The sequence below is a fragment of the Camelus bactrianus genome, chromosome 3, assembly GCF_048773025.1.
Source record: "Camelus bactrianus isolate YW-2024 breed Bactrian camel chromosome 3, ASM4877302v1, whole genome shotgun sequence".
NCBI lineage: Eukaryota > Metazoa > Chordata > Mammalia > Artiodactyla > Camelidae > Camelus > Camelus bactrianus.
The window spans coordinates 83,103,840-83,124,891 of record NC_133541.1 but is presented as its reverse complement, the minus strand read 5'-3'; the positions used below and the strand labels follow the sequence as shown (position 1 = coordinate 83,124,891).

At 38.4% G+C, this 21,052-nt stretch overlaps 1 long non-coding RNA gene across 4 annotated transcripts in view; it reads left to right on the top strand.

The window, feature by feature from the left end:
* LOC123613267 (uncharacterized) overlaps positions 1 to 21,052 on the top strand; it is a 381,851-nt gene that overhangs the window by 80,777 nt on the left and 280,022 nt on the right. The gene's annotated exons all lie outside the window — the stretch shown is intronic.

Genomic DNA, 21,052 nt, shown 5'->3' with positions numbered 1-21,052 from the left:
TTCAAAACAAAACAAAACAGTGAAGTGCGTTTTCATCAGCTGCTATTTGAGATGATCTGTGAAGCTGCTCTCCTCCATTGGTGTGGGTAATTGGGCAGAGGCTGTACACAATTGCAGAATGGGGAGTCACTGGCAGTGGCAAGAGCAGTGCAGGGGATCTAGGAGTTACAGCTGATCACGAGCTGAATTGGTCAGGGGTGGTTTCTTGTGTTAACAGCAAAGCTAACGAAATCCTCCCCCAAACTCTTCACCAGTAATTGTGGTGGATGAAGCCTAGATATACATTAAGGAGAATGGCACAACATGTGCATCCAGATAGAGGCTGCCTTTGAAAATTGTCTATTTGGTACACTATACATGTATTCCACTAAGCTGTCCTTGCTCATATTTGGAGACGTCTCCTTTCAGTGTAGGCTTCAATGCATAATTAAGTAAGAAGACCCGCCTTGTTATTTTGTTTTATTTTACTTTATTTTATTTGGTTGTTTTATTTGATTTTACTTTACTTTTATTTTGTTCAGCAGTGTAATAGACAATGCACTCACTATTCACTTAGCTATTAATTTCAAATGATTGGTTTGTTTTTCAAAATTAAATCCTTTTCAACACTAATGGTGTGTACAAACCAGAAATATTCAAAAGAATATGCTGTGGGATCAGAAAAGAATTCAAAAAAAATTCTTAAGTCCACCGTGACCAATAGAAGATCACCTTAGAACGAAAACATTTTCTCAGGGTAGGCTTATTTTATCAATAAAGAACTTAGCTGTGTGTACCCACTCTGAAATTTCTGTGAAAGCATCAGACTTCATAAGGGCATCTTCACAGTAGACCTCAACTGGACAGCTGCATCAAAGCGGGAAGCCACACATGTGTGTAATATTTATATACCAGCGTTATGTTGATATATGCTATTCTATATAATCTTTTTCATGTTTAATTCTTTATTTTATTTTATTTTATTATTTTTTACTGAAGTATAGTCAGTTTACAGTGTTGTGTTAATTTCTGTTGTAAACATAGTGATTCAGTTATATATATTCCTTTCCATATTCTTTTTTGTTACAGGCTATTATGAGGAATATAGTTCCCTGTGTTTATTCCATATAAGTCTTAATGCAGTATAAACGGAGCTAAAGTTTTTTCATAATGCTTGATATTGGTCATGTTCTTGTTGGTCATTCCCTTGTTAGATAACTTTCCTCTGAGTTTCTGATTAATAAAGGTGAGGAACTATGGAGAAAATCTGAAGGAGCACATTATAGATGTTTAGTAGAAGGAAAGTAAAATCACTTCCAGCAATTTCTTAGATTTAATCTAGGCAAAATGAGCCAAGGAGTAATTAACCACCACGCTTCATGCATGTGAAGATATACTTTGCAAGAATTAGTATTTATCTTTTCTCTATTTCTATTCAGGGTGAAATATAGTGGATAGAAGATGTCTATCAGACCTAAGAACAGAGTCTGTTAATACTAGAAGTGAAAGAGTAGAACAGGTTTTTAAGAAGAGCTGTAAGCTTTTGTGTAGCACTGAGTAAAAGAAAATTTGACTTTCATTTCAACATAATTGCTTACCAGGAGCGATCTGGGTTAGCTGCCTGCACCTTGAAATGCCTTCCAACGCTCAGTCTTTCCTAGTGGGTTCATCGTTGAGGTTCGCGCAGCCTCTGGCTGTGACTGCCGCACTCACGCGGCACCTCCAAGTCAGCTCATGTTCCACCCAGAGCTCCTCCCCGCTTTGCCTTGCGCCGTCTACATAGCTAGTTCCTGAAATCCTGCTTCCTTCTGAAGCTTTGCTGTCGGCTTTTGGATTCCCCAGAAAAGCAAGATTTTCCCCTCTTCCCTGAGAACACTTCAGACTGCTTGCAAAATTACTGCTTCTACAGCTGTTCTTCATTTTCCTTGGGGTTTTCTTTCTACTCTTTTACCTTTATTTACCCCGTTCTTCATTCCTTCCTTCTCCACTGAAGCTAAATTGGATAGTCTATCACTTCAGTCATGTCCTAGAAAGTAACCTAAACTGTCTTGAGTGCTTGTCCTGGAGAAATCCCTAAACTTTGGGCGTCCAAACATTTGCCTTCTGTGGGCCTACACTTGAAATGCAGAACTGTTTAAGGCAATCCTGTAATAGACTAGAGCCACGACACATCCACAGACACAAGCTCATGTGGAACATCAACTTCTCCCCACTCATTCTTTTAGTTTCCACAGTTTGTACAGTTCTATGGGGTTTTGGTGAATACATACAATTATAAAATTATCACTACAACCAGTATATAGAATGGCTTCATCACATGAAAAATTCCCTTGTGCCTCTTTGCAGACAACCCCTTCCCCCAGCCCTGGTCCTTGGCAACTAACTTACCTGTTTTCAGTCCTTATAGTTTTGATTTTTCCAAAATATCATATACATAGATTTGTACAATAGGTAGTCTTTGAGTCTCACTTCTCTCACTTAGCAAAGGGCATCTGAGGCATTTATCCACATTGTTGAAAGTATCAACAATGAATTCCTTTTCATTGTTGAGTTGATTTCATTGTGCACATAGACCATACTTTGTTTATACATTCACCAGTTTTTTTTTTTCAGGTTTCATAAGAGTTATTTTCAGGTTTTGTTATTTATGAATAAAACTACTATACCATTCATCTCCAGATGAAGAATATGTTTTCCTTTTTTCTTTTTTTTAATTGAAGTATAGTCAGTTTATAGTGTTAATTTCTGGTGTACAGCACAGTGATTCAGCTACATATATACACATATATGTGTGTATGTATATATATATTCCTTTTCATATTTTTTTCATTATAAGCCACTACAAGGTATTGAATATAATTCCTTGGGGTATTCAGTAACACCTTGTTGTTTCTCTAATTTTCTATATAGTAGTTAGTATCTAAAAATCCCAAACTCTCAATTTATAACTTTTAATTTTATCTGGGTCAATACCTAGGGCCTGATTGCTGTATCATATGGCAGACATATGTTCAACTTTAAAATAAGCTGGTAAGCTATTCTCCACAGTAACTGCAATATTTTTCAGTCTCATTGACAAAGTATGTATGGTATCTTCCATTGCTGTTCATCCTCCCAAGCACATCGTATTATCAGTTCTTGATTTTAACCACTGTAGTATTTGTAAAGGGGCATCTCATTGTGATTTTAATTTTCATCTGCCTAATGACTAATTTTATTGAGCATGTTTTTTATATGTATGTTTGCTAGCCATATGTCTTCTTTAGTTATATGTCTGGTCAAATATTTTCAGTATTGGGTTGTTTTCATATTGTTGAGTTTTGGAAGTTCTATGCATAGTCTGGATAAAAGCTATTTATCAGATACTTTTTATTTTCTCAACAGCAGTAGAAACTTTTAACTTTTATGAAATCCAGTTAACCCTTTTTTTCTTATGTAAATCATGTCTTTGGTATCCTGAAAACATGTTGCATAAACAAAGGTCACAATGATTTCGCCTGTGTTTTCTTCTAGACTCTGTTCAGTCGGATCTGCATGTGTACTTCCACCAGTATTATCATTTCTTGATTTTGGTAGCTTCATAGTAAGTCTGGAAATAATGTAGTGTAGGTTCCCCGATATTACTCTTGTCTTTCAAACTTTTTTTGGCTATTCTAAGTTATTTGCCTTTCCAAATAATATTTTAAATCAGTTTTTCCATGTCTATAGAAAAAAAAAATCCCACTTAGATTTTGATTGACTTTTCATTGAACTGATAGTTAAGTTTGGAGAGAATTGAGATCTTAACAATATTGTGTCTTCCAAACCATAAACACAATGTAGCTCTCATTTATTTTGGTCTTTTCTAATTTTTCTCATCAGGCTCTCAAAGTTTTTGCCCCTATCCCAGTGGTAGACTTCTGATACTTGTTACTCCATGTTTCTTCTGGGTAGGGAAAATATTCGCTCTCCTCTTTCTAGATTCTTCTGGCTGGTCTAAGAACTAAATTGGCTTGAGATAGACTAACGGGAGAAAATCAAATTTAATTATATACTTACAGGTCCTATGAGAAGAATGAGATTCCTTGACATTCAAGCAGTTGAGGCTTATATGCAGTCCTGAACTAAGGAGAAGGGAGTAGGGGTCTGGGACTTCAAAGGGAAAGAAGGTGATTCACAGAAGGATGAAAATGAGCAAAGGTTGCGAAACAGATGGTTCCTGGGCCAGGCAGAAACAGTGGGACAAGGAGAGGGGTTTTAAGCAACAGACTTTGCCGAGTTTCCCCAGTCTACCAAGCCGAGCTCACAGACTTTGCTGTCATCTCTGGTGGAAGCTCTGTTCCTAGGAGAAGCCATCATCTGAGTTCCCTTAGGCAGTTAAAGGGGCGGAGGTTAAAGCTTTTTCTGAGCACTTTCTTTCCTAAAAACAACCAGCCTAAAATAATAGTCATGCCAAGGAGACACATTTTGGGGTGGCAAATTTTGCCTTGTGAGCCTGATGTGGAGAGGATGGGATGCTGTGCTCTGCTGCCCTGCTCACCCTCAGGCTTCGGCAGCCTGTTCTGGTCTTGGGAGTGGAACTTTCTTAGTAACCCCGCCCCTGCTGGCAGGTCTGTGTCTAGGACAGTTGTTTGTCTCTCACCAGAGACAGGGGCTTTTTCCTCCTGTGCCCTCGCCCCAGCCACAGTGAGTCTTATCCTCTGGGTGACAGTTTTTGCTGCCCTTCCTATAATTGTGAAAGGTTTTTGCTCCTACAAGAAGGAGGTTCCAAGCCAGGCTTCATGTCTTCTCCACAGCAATGTTTGCTGATCTGCCCCAGGCAGTCCCACCAGGGGGCTTCTGCTCTGTCCTCAGTCTTCTTTGTGACCATCTGTGAGGACTAAGGAGAATAGCTTGCAAGTGGCTGTGAACTTGCCTAGTGTTTGTGTCCCAGGGATCTATACTCTCCCATCGGCTCACACTTGGGCTTTAGAAATTCACAAACGTTTTAGCTGAAAGCTTCCTGCTTCCTGAACGGCAACCTGTCTTTCTGCAGATCTCTACCCTGGGTGAGCCAGCGCTGAGCCCTCTTCTGTTGACGGTGCCTGCTTTTCCTTAGATTTCAGGCTACTTGGTTGCTTTGTGACCTTGGGTCTCCGATGGGTTCAAGAAAAGTTGATTTGTAGATTTGTAGTCATTCTTGGTAGAATGACTCCCATACTTTTATACTTTCTAAATGGAAGCTGGAACTCTGTTTAGTGTTATCCATAAATTTTTGGTCAATCAGTAATAAAGCCAGTCAGTTTGAGTTTCAGTTTTTTTTGTGGCTAGCACAAAATCATGGCAAGACCATTATTTAACATGCACAATCATTTTTTTTTCCATCTTATATTGTGCTACGTAAGGCACACCATAACCACCTCCCCACCCACCACAAGAAGAGTGTCGACACTGAGCCTCTTCTATGTAGGCCTTCTTTGGAGCTGCAATTTTCATTTGGCTGGGCTAGAGTTACATGGTGTTACATCCATTGTGTAATAAAATGATGGGAAATGATCCTATCATTTTTTTTTTCTCTCTCTCTAAATATTACTCCTATCTGTTGGCTAAGGAAGTCTCTTTAATGTTCTGTTACAAAAGGTTTTTCTTAATATGTCTTTTGAGTACTTCTCATAGCCTGCAAGTTATTACTTTTCTTGACTCAGCTTCATTTTGAAAGGCACTTCTTGCATAAGCTCTAGAGTATTTTCTTTAAAGTTTCAGACAAATTGTGATCCCTGTCTTTCATGAGCTCCCAGATCTCTTCATGGGTGAAAAATACTGGTTATCTGTTTCAAGATCTTTTTTATGTGGCCTCCTTTTATTTCAAGTTCTAAGTTTTTAATGAAAATATCAAGTAGGTACTTGTCAAGATTGACTTTTGTTCTCCACTCCAGTCTATCCTGACCTCTCCTGCCTTATAAAAACTTTGATCAAAATGTTGTTTTCTGTGTAATTAAGACTTTTCTACTCTTATTTAGTTTTCATAGGTTTGCACCATATTTCTAGCCTTTTCTTCCACTTACGATGTGGTGAAAAGAACTGTGAACTATGAGACAGGGGAGTGCGTTTTAGTTTGAATGGGGCTACTGTCTGGTGGTGGCTTTTTTTACTTTCAATTACAGATTTTTTTTTTATTCCTCTTTACCATAAACAGTGCCTTATTCAAACCCTGATTTATGAAAGATATTTTATATCTTCTCCTGGATTAATATGTACTGTTTAGTTATTTTCCTTTTAGAAAAGTATGCTGGATTACTAATTCCACTATATTTTCAGATAAGATGAAAAGTAATTTGTTTATTTTTAACTGAATATATGCAAACTCATATATTTTAGTGTTTCAGCAATTCGGGTATTGCTGGAATTCTCAGTCCAAAGTTGCCAGTATCCTTCGATATTATTTCAGACTTTTGTTTGCTAGCAGGTGACTGACGAAATGTGATTGGCTTTACCGGTATTATTTTTAAAACTCAAGTTGATTGCATAACTCTGTACTTTTTATTAAGAAACTTGGACCTACAGAAAAAGAAGTGTTTTAAAGGCATTTTTTACAGATTTTATTGTCTTTTATATTTCCCTCCTGGTCACTATATGTGTGTCTTTGTCTCCCTCCTGCATTTAAAAAAATTAATAGATTTATTTTTTCAGAGCAGTTAGAAAATTGATCATATACATACCCTCTCATATACCCTCTTTTCTCACCCTCCCAGGATTTCTCAATATTAACATCTTGCACTTGTGTGGTCCATTTATTACAACTGATGAACCAATATTGATTCATTATTGATTATTATTAACAAAAGTCCACAGTTTACATTAGGATTACTCTTGATGTTGTGCATTCTATGGGTTTGGACAAGTGTATAATAATTTGGAATCCACCATCGTCGAACTACATGGGATAATTGTTTCCCTGCCCTAAAAATTCACTGTGCTCTACTCACTCATCCTTCCCTCTGACCTTCTGAGCCACTGGCAAACATTGATCTTTTTACTGTCTTCATCATCTTGTTTTTCCAGAATGTTCCAGAATGTCATGTAGTTTGAATTATATAGTATGTAGCCTTTTCAAATTGGCTTTTTTCACTTAGCAATATTCATTTAAGTTTCCTCCATGACTTTTTATGGCTTCATGGCTCACTTTTTAATCCTTGAATATCCCTTTTTAATTCCATTGTGTGGATGTATCACAGTTTTGTGTTTATTTTTATCCATTCATCTATTGAAGGACATCCTAATTGCCTCTAAGTCTTGATGATCAATCATGAATGAAACAGCTACAAAATACCTTCCTTCATCTTTGTAAGTGAAATATAATCCTTAGCCTTCTTTGGAGTTTTTTAGTCATAGTCCCTGAGATCTTCACTCTGCTTGGTCACAGCCTATTGGGTCAAAGAGGGCATATGAGCCAAGGTGGACATCTGTTGCACTGACCACTGAATTGACGCGTGGCTCTATGGAAGCCTGATGTTAGAGGACTGGACGATGACCACAGCCTATAATAGACATTGTCAAAGCCAACCAGAACCTCTGTGTTTTGAGAAGTCTGAATTTGAAATAGTCAGAAAAACAATTTGTTGGAGTAAAGTTCTACTGTAAGGAGAAGCGGGTGTGTGCTGCCAAAGATGACTACTTTAACTGAGTTCCTAGACTTAGGAGGAAGAAGTGACCATGGAAGAGAGGAGGCAGTTAAACTGGAAGACACTTGTGCCAAAGATAAACTTCGACAGATTTACAACCTTGTCTGGACTTGCTCAGGACTAAGGCTGCAGTGACAAGAGGCTCACTAAAACACGAACTTGAAGGACAGTGGATAGAAAGGGCCACACTTAAAATCTTAAGTCTAAAATCTACTTGGTAACGCTCTAGGAAACTTCTTCAGTTCCTACATGTATTTGTCTGGAATTCCAACTTATCTTTTGCTTTCTTAAAAATTAGCCCGTTAGCGCGTACTGAAGTCTCTGCAAACGAGAGTAGCTGATGCCAGTGATTGGTTAGGACTGTTAAGAGAGTATGAGAAATAAACCAAATAGAAAAAAAATTTTTTTTAAGTAGAAGTGAGGCTATTTCTGCAAAGGAGATACTTTACTATCATAATATGACACTGCTTTCTGTACAGTGTATCTAAATTTTACTTTCCAGTCAATTTTGCGGAAAATATTTTGATATTACTTTCTCCAAGGTATGCTGTTTGCTTTTTCTACTTCCTCCCACTTCCCCCATGAGACTCAATTGTCCCAAATAATTTATTGGTAGGTAAATCTATTTGGACATTAGTATTTATGTAACACAATGGATGGAACTGACATCAACATTATCCATAATAGAATGCAAAAAATATTGTAAAGGGAGGAGGCATGAGAGACATCCTGGAGCTGCTGATGAAAGCCAGCGTTTTCTAGTGCCTTGCTCCTGGTGGTGGGGCCACTGGTTCACATTCAGTTTTTCATTTAATCCTGTGAAAAATGTATGTCAACCTGAGGCCAAGAAGGATTAAAAGGTACTGATTAGGCAATGATTTAAGGTTGGAACAGAAAAAGAGGTTGATTGTGATGCCACCGAGTATGGCAGCCAACGAGAAGGCCCATGCATGACTGACCGTGGAGCGTTTGCAAAAAAGAGGGTGGGTAGTAAGTGCACCATTCCACCATTCTACAGAAGCCTCTTTGTGGGTCCTTCAAGGAAGGTGCAAAGTGATGCCCCACCTAAACAGAGCTCACTCTCTGAGAGAGCCCTGACTGCTGCTGCCTACTGGCCATTTTTATGACAACAAAGTGCATCTTCTCCACTCCACCCTCCCCTAATCCATAATCTGTTTCTCTTGCGCTTATCAAAAATGCCAAAATCTCAGGCTAAAAGGATTCAGTTGCCCTGTCTTAAGTTCTTCTCTCTCACTTATTCCAAATTTCTGACTTATTTCCAATCATAAGGTTTCCCTGATCCCAGGGCTAATGCCTAACTTCCAATTGTATTACCTTAACTTGACATGGCTTAAGCTATCTTAATTCTTCTAGGCTCCTTCCTTAACCCTTGGTAAAGCACTTTTAACTTCAAACATAGAATTCAAGCAGGTATACATGGCAAAGAATGAGGCAACTGCAGGTACTCTAAATGAACATCCTGCAAGGTGTTCATGGGATTTCCAGTAACTAAATGCAACCAAAGTAGTCTTTCAGAGAAGAAGCAGAGAGAATCATCTGTCCTTTGTAATCTGCTAATGAGAATATTTTCACAATTTTTGTTAACAATGGAAGTCTGATGTTAGAATTTTTACGTACTGTGAATGTTTATTTTCATATACGCATGATTCCATAGTTCATGTTGCTTTTAATTCCCATTCCCCTTGTTAAGATGACTTATATCCTTAACTCAGCAGGGCAATGCAACATTATTTGTGGGAAATTTTTGCAACTAACCACATCCCAGAGTAATTTCAAGTAATAATGTTAAATGAGGTACAAATTACAGGGAAATGTAGTTCGAAAATTGTTGCCTAATGAATAGGAAAAAAATATTTGAAGCATCAACCAGAGATTAAAAATGCAGATTCAAATGTGAAATTTGGAATGATTTTGAATGTTGCATCAAAACAAGTAAAAAGCAACTCCTACTCCCAGGAAGCCCATGGTTTTGGAGGAGCAATCAAAGCTATTCTGGAAGAATTTAAGGGCAAAATGGATGGCCCCCCATTAGTTGTGTCTCATTTCTGAGTATTACTTGGGAGAGGAATTTTTGCTAGGAAAAAAAATTAAGTTTTAATACTGGCTTCCTGGTGTAATAAGATTCACTCTGAACCCATAGTACCCATTAGTCCTTCTTTCCTGCTAAAGCCAAGGTGTAAAGGAAAAAAAAAAAAAAAGGTAAAGCACATATACACACACACAAAACCCAAAACCAGTGGAAGCAGAAAGAAGTGAATTAACAGGAATTTTACGTTTTTACCAAAAAAGATGATCCTTACATATTTCAATATACTGTTTACGAGGGCTTTGATGCTGAACGCAACCCTGTTTTCTAACATGTCCACTCTCAAGCCATCCCTAAAAACTTGCAGCGTTGCATTGGTCTCATTAAATAGTACCAGTATTTAAAAGGATAATTCAGAATATAGCGTTCCTTTGTAAAATTTCTTTAGCCAAAGAGCTAAATTTATACAGACACAATGCATTTCTTTTGTTTTTTTTATTCACATTAAATCCAAGAGTTAGAAAGGAAGTAGGGCAGTAGTTACATTAGGACGGCTGCCAAATAGGCGCACATAAAAGTCAGAGAGGTTGACCCTCCTGGGAGAGGTTAGCAGCTCCTTGGGAAGTATGTTGGCCAGGTGTCACTCAGTAGCTGAGGTATTGATTACGAGGGTTAGTTCTTCAGGCTCCACCCTGTCATAGACGTTTGTCTTCATTATCTGTTTCATCTGGCAGCTATTTGGTGTGACTGCCGTTCTATTTCTAACAGCTGGGTTTTATCATTAAAAAGTCTTGAGGTTAGAGGGCATTTTTGCAGGCCACTGACTACTATCCGTCATTAATTCATTAACTGAGTTCCTTCTGTAGAATGTAGAACCTACTTCTGCTAGAATAATTCTACTGGAATGCCTCCGGGGCCCGGGGCTCACAACTCCATTGTTGAGGGGCTTTTGTTGTTAGGAAGTCATTTTTTAGACCTGAAATCAGTATCTTTAGGGCTACCTGTGAGCATTTATATGGTCTTGCTAGATTAGCTTGCTTATCGAGTAGCTTGTTAAATTTTCAGTTGATCAACATCAAGCAAAAAGTCAGAGTAGAAAGTGGCCTTCTTTGTCTTCCGATCCATTGTCATAGTTTCGGTGGCACAGAAAACTAGATTTAAAGGTCAACTGCTTTCAGGATCTGGATATGCTTAATTCCATGATGTCTTGTCACTGCTTCTCTCCCCTAGATGCACACGCCAGGTTCACAAAGTAGACAGACACACACACACGTATAAAATGGCCCCCATTAGTCTTTAGGGACCTGTTGTTCTTAACCCCCAATGCCATCTCCTGGTGAGATGGTTGAACCCCATGAGGAGCTCTTTTGCCTGCAGAAGGCAGCCAACATTCCACAGACAGATGTATATTCATATAAAGGGGATATAAAACCTACTCTTGGAAATTTAGGAGAAAGAAAGTTTTTTCTAAAATTTAGGAATGAAACTGCCACACCAGCAAAATGTCTTCTGATAGAAGGGCCAACAACTGTCAGAAAACTCTACAAAAGCAGGAGACCATTTCTCTAGCCTGGTGGCCTTTGACCCCACTGCCTCTTGTGGCTATGATGCTACAAATCTACCAGGTGCCTAGTTTCTCATCTACTCTTTGGGGTTTTCATATCAGATATCATTTATATCATAGTGATAGGTAAAGAAAATTACTCAGAAAGGCACTGAAAAATAATCTATTTTTGGCACAAGAGTTCCCGGTCATGCTTGAGTCATTCATTTGAGTGCCTTGCCTCACAGCTGAACTGTGATAGGTAATTTTTGAATTGAGTTACTGGTGAACATAATAAAGTGATAAGGGCTTTATTGGAACCTGTCCCATTTATAATACTCAATAGAGGTCCCATTCGGCTTTTCAGTTTGCTATGTGTAGCTAAAGTAAGATAATTTTCATGTGGTTCACCGGAACAATTCAGTCTGAATGAATAGTGAAGAGTTCTCCTTAGAAAACACAAAGGGGATACAGTGTCTTTAGTATTAAGTTCAGGGAACCCAATATCTGTGCCTGGTATCTGGTTCTTTTTAACATTTTGGTGAGTGACCTTCAAGAAGGTATTTTAAATTTAAGAAAACCAAAACTACCTATAATCTCTAGGTAATTTCATAAGCATATGAATTACCAAAATGATGCACATGAGATTTAGAAAGATAACAGTGGAAGAGATACGGGAAATTTGAAGTCATGGGAGGGAGGGCTTTTGGAAAGTGGTACTTTTCCTTGGGCCTTCTAGTCTTTAGCTCTTCAGTCCTTTAGTTGCCTCCTTCATTTGAGAAGCTCTCTGCCAGGTAAGTCATGTTAGGAGGCAGAGCCACCTCCTATCTGTAAGCTGGGAAACCCAGATCTTCACCATTTAGGCAGAGGAGGGAGATTCTAACACTTGGAAGCCGAGTCTGGAGCTAATAATGCAAAAAAGGCAAAGGCAAGAGACAGTTTGTTCTGGGGCACTGAGACGTTGAAACCAACTCCAGCTTCCAAGGGCGGTGGTGGAAGGACACCAGCAGGCAGCATCCTTTCAGGGGGCGGTGCTGGACCAGGTCTGTGTCTCCCATTCACAGGTTGCTGCGGTGGCATTCTCACCACGCTGACCCTCTGTGTGATTTTGGATAGGGTTTGAGCTGCACATATTCATGTTTCCTTAGCCATTTTGTGAATCTGTGAGTCACCCCCAAATGATGTGTATTTTAAATATAAAATATTTTATATGTAGTTTAATTTTTCATTCTGTTTGAATCAGTCACACTTTGCTCCTGCTGCTTGCAGTCAAGAGTGCTAGACAAGCTACTATGCATGATTGAAATTAACCCTCTAAGGACGTGAAACAGTAAGAATTTTATGTATCTTCGCTTCCTTGTCCTCATCATACAGAGTCATTCTCTGTTCTTGTCCCACACTAGTCCCTCTGGGCAGGAATAATTTAAGATGCTGAAAAATTGAAGTAAACTATTCCAAATGGGCTATACTATACTCTTAGCAGCTTTCAAAATAAACATTGTTAAATTATAAGTGATGTAATATTTAGAGGGATTCTGTTTCACATAGTGAAAGAATCCATTTAGCAATAAGAGGATGGGAAGACTTTAGGACTGTTCTCCATTTAAAAGGATAATGCCTCTGTTTTAAGGGCTTGTGTCAAAGAGGAGACCACTGTTACGATCAGTTCATTATACTCTCACTTTTGTCTGCTATCTGACTTCTGGTTGATTTTAGTATTGGTCTGGTATTAAAATCTTCTTTTCCTCTTAGCTTCCTCCCAGAAGCTGTTTTTAAAAATTCTTAACCACCAGTTGATATCCTCGACAATCAGGAGGCTCTAACTGTAGTGCGTAGTACACGTTACCTCAGGACACTGCACTGGCCTTAGTCCACGTTACTCTTTACATCACTAAGAAGGAATCATGGCATTATATTTCGGATGAGAAATAATACTAGCATGTGTGCAAGTGTGTATCTTGTGCTCTTTCCCTCTGAGACCTGGGTGGTTTTCTTTTACCCTTATCCTCCCTATGCCCTGCTTTTATTCCTGAGAACTTACCCCGTGTTAGAGTGAGTGTTGACGGAGGCAGGGCGGGGAGCGTGAGAACAGCAATAATTCCTAACACTAGCTAACATCTCGTGTGTTGTGCTCCACGCCAGGCACTGCCCTAGATCCAGCACGTACTGGGGTCTGGTTAAGGTTCCCCACAGTCGCACCAGGTAGACACTCGTAGTCCTATTTCTCATGAAGAGTCTGAAACTTAGTAAGATTAAGGGGTTGTCCCTGTTCATGCAATAAGCAAGGAAGGTAGGGTTTGTATCTTTAAATTCCATACTTAAATGTCTGAGCCTTTTGCCTCTTTTTATATAATGACGTTCCATTCTCAAGGTGTGTGTCCACCAAGAAAAACTCAGTAGCAACATATTTACTGAGATGAAGGACCCATAGGCAGGGACTTATGGTATCTATCTTTGTAACTCTTGATCTTAAACTTTTTTGGATCACAGATACTCAGAATCTAGTGAAAATTATGTGTATACACACACACACACATACCTGTATCTATGTATATATGCACATATATAATTTTGAGCTCACTCATTAATTTTAGTATAAGATCTGGCTTTAGATGCCTGTGCATTGCCTGATATACTACATGAGCGCAGTACTTGAATGACTAAATATTGTAGCTTATGATGTATAGATAATACTCCAAATATCATAATTTTATATGTTTATATTGCATGTGGACACAGAAACTTTGAGAATCCTCGGGATTCTGATTCCTACTGCTAACCATTATTATTGACAATGGATGAGTTCCCAAGGGAGCAGGGTTGGTGATTGACAGAAGAGCTTATCCAAGTCCCCTGATCTACATAACACAGCTCATTGTAATGCTCATTACTGTTAAATAATAATGTGATTGCTGTCAACATTATTCAATTAACATGAAACTTTTAATACCAGTTAATTCACTGAGAACGGTGTAGGAAATGTGTTCTTCCTCATCAATTCATTATTTCCTCTTGATATTTTGGGGGTACTCAGCCTATCATTCAAAAACATGGCCTTTTAAAAGGACCAGGTATTCTAAAGAGACAGCATTCATGGGATTTTAACTATCATTTAAAAATGTTTTTGAAACAGTATCATTTCATTGAGAGATGAGAGCATCTGAGAGATGGAGATCTTTATCACATGGGGTACATTTCCCAGTAATTAAGGCATCCTGTGTAGACGATGCTGTGGTGTGCCCCCTCATCTTTTTTTTGGGACCGAGGCACTTATTTCCTCAGTGCATGTGAGTGAGGGATGGTCTTTGTCTGTTGATGATGCACAGCTGAGTTCCCCTCAGTGCTGGCCCTCAGAGAGCTGCCTGGCCCAGAGTCAGATTCTTATCTGATGACTAGCTGATGGAGAGGTACTTAAGGCTGACTGCTTTCTAGGTTTGGGACAGTCCTGAAAGCCCACACCAGTTCCAGAGCCCTCCGCAGAGCTGACTAGGCCTCTGTTGGAAACCCAATCACATTTCAACTTCTCCTTCTGCCCCGTTTCCCTCACTTCCTTCAAGTTATGCCCAACATCACTCCCCAACAAACCTCCTGCAAGCAAACACCCATATCAGAGTCTTCTCCTCAGGAAACCAACCCAAGACACATTTAGAAAGGTCTTGAGACTGTAATGTCCTAGGACAGTATTCTCCTAGTCTGCAAGGCTCTCTAAGCAGTTGCCACTTGGCAATGGAAGTTTCTTTCTTTGGTGCCAGATACTAAGCTTCTATGCCGTAGGAATATAATTGCCTGGTGTAACCTGTTTTTATACTTCAGTTGTAAGTCATGATATGTTGGAATGTTATGTTTAAAATATAAGAGGATTATTGGCTTATCTGAACATTTGGAAATGATGGACAAGCTGCTTGTCCCTGGGGAGCCCTATGTGGCTTCGTGCTTTCTTGTTCAGCCTTAGTGGTAGTGCCACAGTCGAATGGTTCTTTGAATGGCTGTTTCTTTGGACAGGCCATGGCAACAAGGCCGACACACAGAAGCTGTTGTGTTCTCTGTAGCCAGCTACAGAAAGGGAATTTCTCTACCAGCTGGACAAGGGCAAGGGCCCATCAGTGTCCTCATCCTTTCTCACCAAAACTCTGACTGAGGTGATGAAAACTTCTTTTTAATTGACAGCTGTCCCTTTCTCCCACACTGGAAGACAGAACACAGCTAGAAGTAATGTCTGTGTTTTATTCATGGATTTTGAATCCTTTTCTGCATCATAAAGCCCTACTCATCTAGGAAAGTCTAGTTGCAGATTTAGAACTAGAAATGATCATCAGACTGATACAAGAGACCTCGGTACATTGGTTTCATTTTACTGTTAATCTTAAAATAATTTTAGAGTTTGAAAAGAAGAAAAAAGAACACAATCATTATAGATAGTTACAAAGCAAAGAATAAAATGTCACTCTCCATCTTATCAATCCCTCTCCCTGAAGGCAACTACTCTTGATGTTTTTTTTTTTTTTTTGAAGGGTGGATCTTTCTGGGAAACAGAATCATATGCATATGTGGCATGCACGTGCACATGTACCCAGTCCAGAAGCTCCCCCCAGTTGGCTTCCAGTCAGGTTTGGATGCCCTTTTGCTAAGAATTCAGCAGAGGAAACTTTGAAAAACCCTGTGCTGAGTGTGTCTCTTTGGTTGTGTTGTGAGTTTTCCTAGGTTTATCTCACCAGAATCTCAGTATGAGATGCTGCCTTATGCACAGGTGAGTTTAGTGAGCAGTTTCCCTCTACCTTTCATTCTGTTTTCACAGTGTTTGACTCCAGCCATGAGGAACAAAGCTGTTGCCTGCAGATAAAATGCCACATAAACAAGTTGACAAGGGTAGAAAACATATGGCAAAGTTGGTGCATGTTGTTAGAGGTAAATTCCATTTGAAATCATCTTTATAATTACTGCACACTTGGCTGTGATGATGTGCAACCAAAATATCTAGTTATTCCATTTTAAACAGTCATTCAGAAGAGGAAAATGAAAGAAAAAAGGCAGCCAATTCAGTACACTTGCATACGTGTGATGGTGGGGGTGAGGGATGGGGAATAAAACTTCTATAATAATTAGACAAAACTCATGATTGACTGAAATTTCCACCTTTCAATCAACTATTTTTTTTATAACAATAAGCATTAGAGATGAGTAGAAATTAAATAAAAACTGAGCTCTATGTGTAATTTGCTTTCTTATTGGCATGGAACTTTATTTAGATCCTTCCTTAATGCTCATTTAATCCTTTATTTATTTCGGTATTTACTGACATTCAGCCTTGTGCAAAGCTGGGCTTAAATGCTGAAGATAGCTGGTGAAAAAGCCAATCAAAGTTCTTGACCTCTACTGCTAACATTTAGTAAGGAATCACACTCATTAACTTAAAAATATGTCTCTAACTGGTTTATTGGATAGTCTAAACATTGTGGGCTTTATTTTTCTTAAATCACTGACATTGAAGATGCATGTAGTCTGGTAAGAGAAGGCTGTTACTATTTAGTCCTACTGCACAAATTTGGTTCTCAGTTAGTTAATAGATGCCTTACCAAAGGAAAGGGCTTTAAGTAGTCTTGGAATATCCTGTGAGCTTTCAAGTAGTAATTGTTCTTAGCAGGTTAAAACATACTTGGGTACTGTGTCTGAAATTGACTTGCCTCCTTTCCTTAAGCCGTCAGCAATTAACTGAAAAAGTTCAGAATACAATGTAATCATCAATTAGTTACTGTTAACCCTGGGAAACAAAAGTTAATTTCAGATAAGATGTGAAATCAACCACACACACACACAAGAAGATGCGTGATCAGGGGCATGTTTTGTTCGTTTGCTCTTTCTTTACCTCCCCCTTACTCCTGCTGGTTACTAGGTCAGCAGAAGGAGGTGCAGGAGAAGAAAGGCACAGCCAGCACTGTGCCTTCTCCAGGTGAGAAGCAGGCTTCTGTGTCTGCGTTCGCGCGCAGCTCTAGCACCTTGGTGATGCGAGCAGCGTTCTTCTCAGAACTCTGCCACGTGACTCACAAGGTGGTGGGTCACCTGGGGATGAGCCTTTGAGTTCTCTAGCTCCCTGAGCTTCCAGCCTGGGAGGAAAATACTACTCTGTCTTTAAGTAGCCTACCTCCAGGAGTGTTTCTCTCCAGGGATGGCAATACTACTCCTGTGTTTTTTCCTGAAGGGATAAGTTGAATAAAAGCATACTTATTCCTTACTTTTATCATTGCCCTTCAAAGAATTCTGTCTCAGATCTCTAGTCTTCTCTTAAGTGGCTTGGTTGGGACCGTGGTGACTGGACGGTTTTGCTGCCCTTTAGTAAGTCCTGCACAGATGTTTCTATACCTCTCTTTAGGTTGCCTGGTTGCTTATCAAGCTTTGTCCTCGTCCTCTGGCCTTGGTGAAAATTTGCAGACAACAGAAGTCCCATTTAGTATCCTGTTACCTATAATTTAATTACAAGTAATCATAAATGCTACGTGAAAAAAATGAAACCAGGTAAGGGAAAAGAGAGTAACAGAGTAGCTTATCTTTCCCAAGGCAGAGAGGGAGGGGGGAAACTCCCTTCTCCCTTCCTCCTGCTCCTAGTTTCCTGCCAGGACTTGCCTTAGATAAAACCCAGTCCGTCGCCCCCTGATGGGGAAGCCTGAGAATGCAGCCTGGAGGAGTCACTGACGCAAGGTACAACTGAGCAGAGCTGGCCGAGTGTTGTGGACCTGAGGTCACAGGGGCGATGCGCAGGCCAGCTCCTCTAGCTTCACTGCTATCTGACCGTAGCTTGGTGAGCCAGAAAAGGGCTGGATTTTAACTGTTTAATCACTTTAGGTTTCAAAAAATTTCCCTTTTTGGGTCAGAAGAAAAAGTGATGGAATTTCAGCTCACAGCTTGACTGAGCTTTCAGAGAATTGTTTTCTCCCGTGAGCTCTGTGTGAGGATCCTTCAGACAGAAGACAGCACGCTTTGAGGAACAGAAAGGGAACATAACAACAGCCTCTTTAATCCCTCTGTCTGTAGAACCCTGTGTGTTTCAAGTTTTTCCTGGCTTTTATTTAATTCATGAAAAGCTGTTATTAAAATATAAAGTCAGTTCTATTTTTTTCACTCTGATACCCTCTTATTTATAAATAAGATGCATATACTTAAATATAAGATGGGTTTCTAAACACTACAGAGGACTCTCCAATGATATTATAAAGCAGAAAAAATAAAACCAGAATTTTTATGTTTTTGAAGCTTTATTTTAATTCTGTTGTTTTATAATAAAATATAGATTTAATTATTTATATATAACTCAAATTAGAATGTTTTAGAATTTCACATTCATTCATAAGGTACCATTTTATATCCTAGTGTTTTTCCATGCTACAAAACACTGCTCACATCAAATAATATTTTTGTAACTTAGATTAAATTGTGCTTTTATATGGTAAAACTATTTTGTAAAACTTTATAATCTTCAGAAAAGCCATTTTCCCTGAGTTCCTCACTTTGAATTTTATGCACAATCATGTCTAAGTGTTCTTAATCAGATTAAAATTGATTCCTACATTATTACTTAAATCATCAGAGGAGCAGATGTCAAGCTTGTTGTCAGTTTTCTGTTCCAATTTAAGTCCTCGTTGGACATACATCTTACCATTTTACCCTATGTTTCTAGACTTATTTGTTCAGCTATCTGGGAAGCAGAAGATTTTCCTGAGTGTAGATTCCTTTCTATCTGTGTGTGTGTCTCTGTATAACTGTATGTATATGTATATGTGTATGTATATATATAATATATATAATATGTATATATATATACTTGTTTTCTCTGCATTTGACTCATGAACTCCATTTTCTTTAGTATTTTATTAATATTGTGTGTTAAAGTTTAATGAATAGAGTTGGCATAACACAAACCTCACTTCTCCCCATGCAAAAGAGAAAAAAAAGAACTTTCAATAAAGAGGCTTATTTTATAGGTCAGTTAAATTGCCCTTACCTAAGAAAATACAGTCTGGGTTTTGTTTTAACTGCTGAGGATATAGAACAGTAATACATAGTTCCTATACTCAGGGAGTTTCCAACAATTAAAAAAGAGTAGGGCATCTTGTTCGTTTGAAATGTTGACTTCAGGGTCCAGAACTTTTAAGTGTACAGTTGTGTCACTGAGCACATTCACGCTGTCTTACCCTCACCACCGTGGGTCTACAGAGCTCTTTTTGAAACTCTGTACCTATTCAACAATAACTCTTTGTTGCTCACTCACCACAGCACCAAGGAACCACCATTCTTCTTTCTGTCTCTCTGATGTTGACTATTCTAGGTACCTCATATAAGTGGAACCATACAGTATTTGTCCTTTTATGACTGACTTATTTCACTTGGCATAATATCCTCAAACTTCACTCATGTTGTAGCATGTGTCAGGATTTCCTTCCTTTTTTCAGCTAAATAAATAATAATTAAATAATATGTATCTACTGCATTTGTTTATCCATCCTTCTGTTGATGGGCACTTGGATTGGTTCTATGTTGGCTTTTGCAAATAATGCAGCTAGGAATATGGGAATACAACTGTCTTTTCAAGACCCTGCTTTCAATTATTTTGAGTATATGCCCAGAAGTGAAATTGCTAGATCATATGGTAATTCTGTTTTTAAGTGTTAAGAAACTATTATACTGCTTTCCTTAACAGCTGCACCATTTTACATTCCCAACAGCAATGTATAACGTATAAAGGTTTCAATTTCTCCATATCTTGCAAAATTTGTTATTCTCTGGGTTTGTGTGTGTGTGTGTGTGTGTGTGTGTGTGTTAGTAGCCACTCTACTAACACACATGTGAGATGATGTGAGATGTGTGGATGTGAGATGATATTTCGTTGTGGTTTTGATTTGCATTCAGCCAGTGATTAGTGATGTTGAGCATCTTTTTTGTGCTTATTGGACATTTGTATATCTTCTTTGATCAACTGTAGTCATTTGCTCATTTTAAAAATTGGATTGGGTTTTCTTGTTACTCTGTTGTAGGCCTATTTAAACATTATAAATTAGTTAACTAATACCTTAATTATTTCAGTAAATATTTATTGAGCACCATTTGTATATTTAGTGTTCATTATATTGAGACTTTTTATTAGGGAATTTATTTTGACATAATATATGGAAATTCACTTCATTCTAACATACTTCCAAATAATGTAATTTCTCCCGTATTGTAAGAGTTAAAAATAGTGAAGGAATTACTTTTATGAGGCAAGAGAGAATCTTAGAGTTTAATCCTTATAGTTGATTAAGGCACCACCTGGAAGCCTTATGGTGCTCTAGTGTTTTAAGTTTACTGTTTAATTGTGGTGGATGAATTATATGTAAGTGTAAATTACTTTTTTACATAGAGTAATTTTCAAGCAATATTCCCTCAAGCTAGTAGTGGCATGATTTAGTATTTTTATGGGATTGTAACTATCTGGGCATCTGCTGATGATCATTTTTGGAATCTATTACACTTTTGGAGAAATACAATGATGGAGAGAAGCCCTCTTCCAAATGTGGTATGTCAGGCCCGATGAAACTAGTCTTAATTAAAAGTGAAAGATCAAATAGCTTTGCAGAGTCTCTTCTTACTTTATGATTTTGCGATAATAAATAGGATCTTTAGTATCATTGTCAACTATATTTTGATATAATTAAATTATTAGCTCTTTGATCTTTGTTTTCTTAAAATGGGGGGGAAAGAAGCTGTAATTTATCTTGAAACAATTGGGAAATTGTGCCTCGGAAATTTGTAAGGCATTAAGCCCAGTAGTTGCTTGTCCATACAGGTCCATCTGGAGGGCTTATTAGAATGACG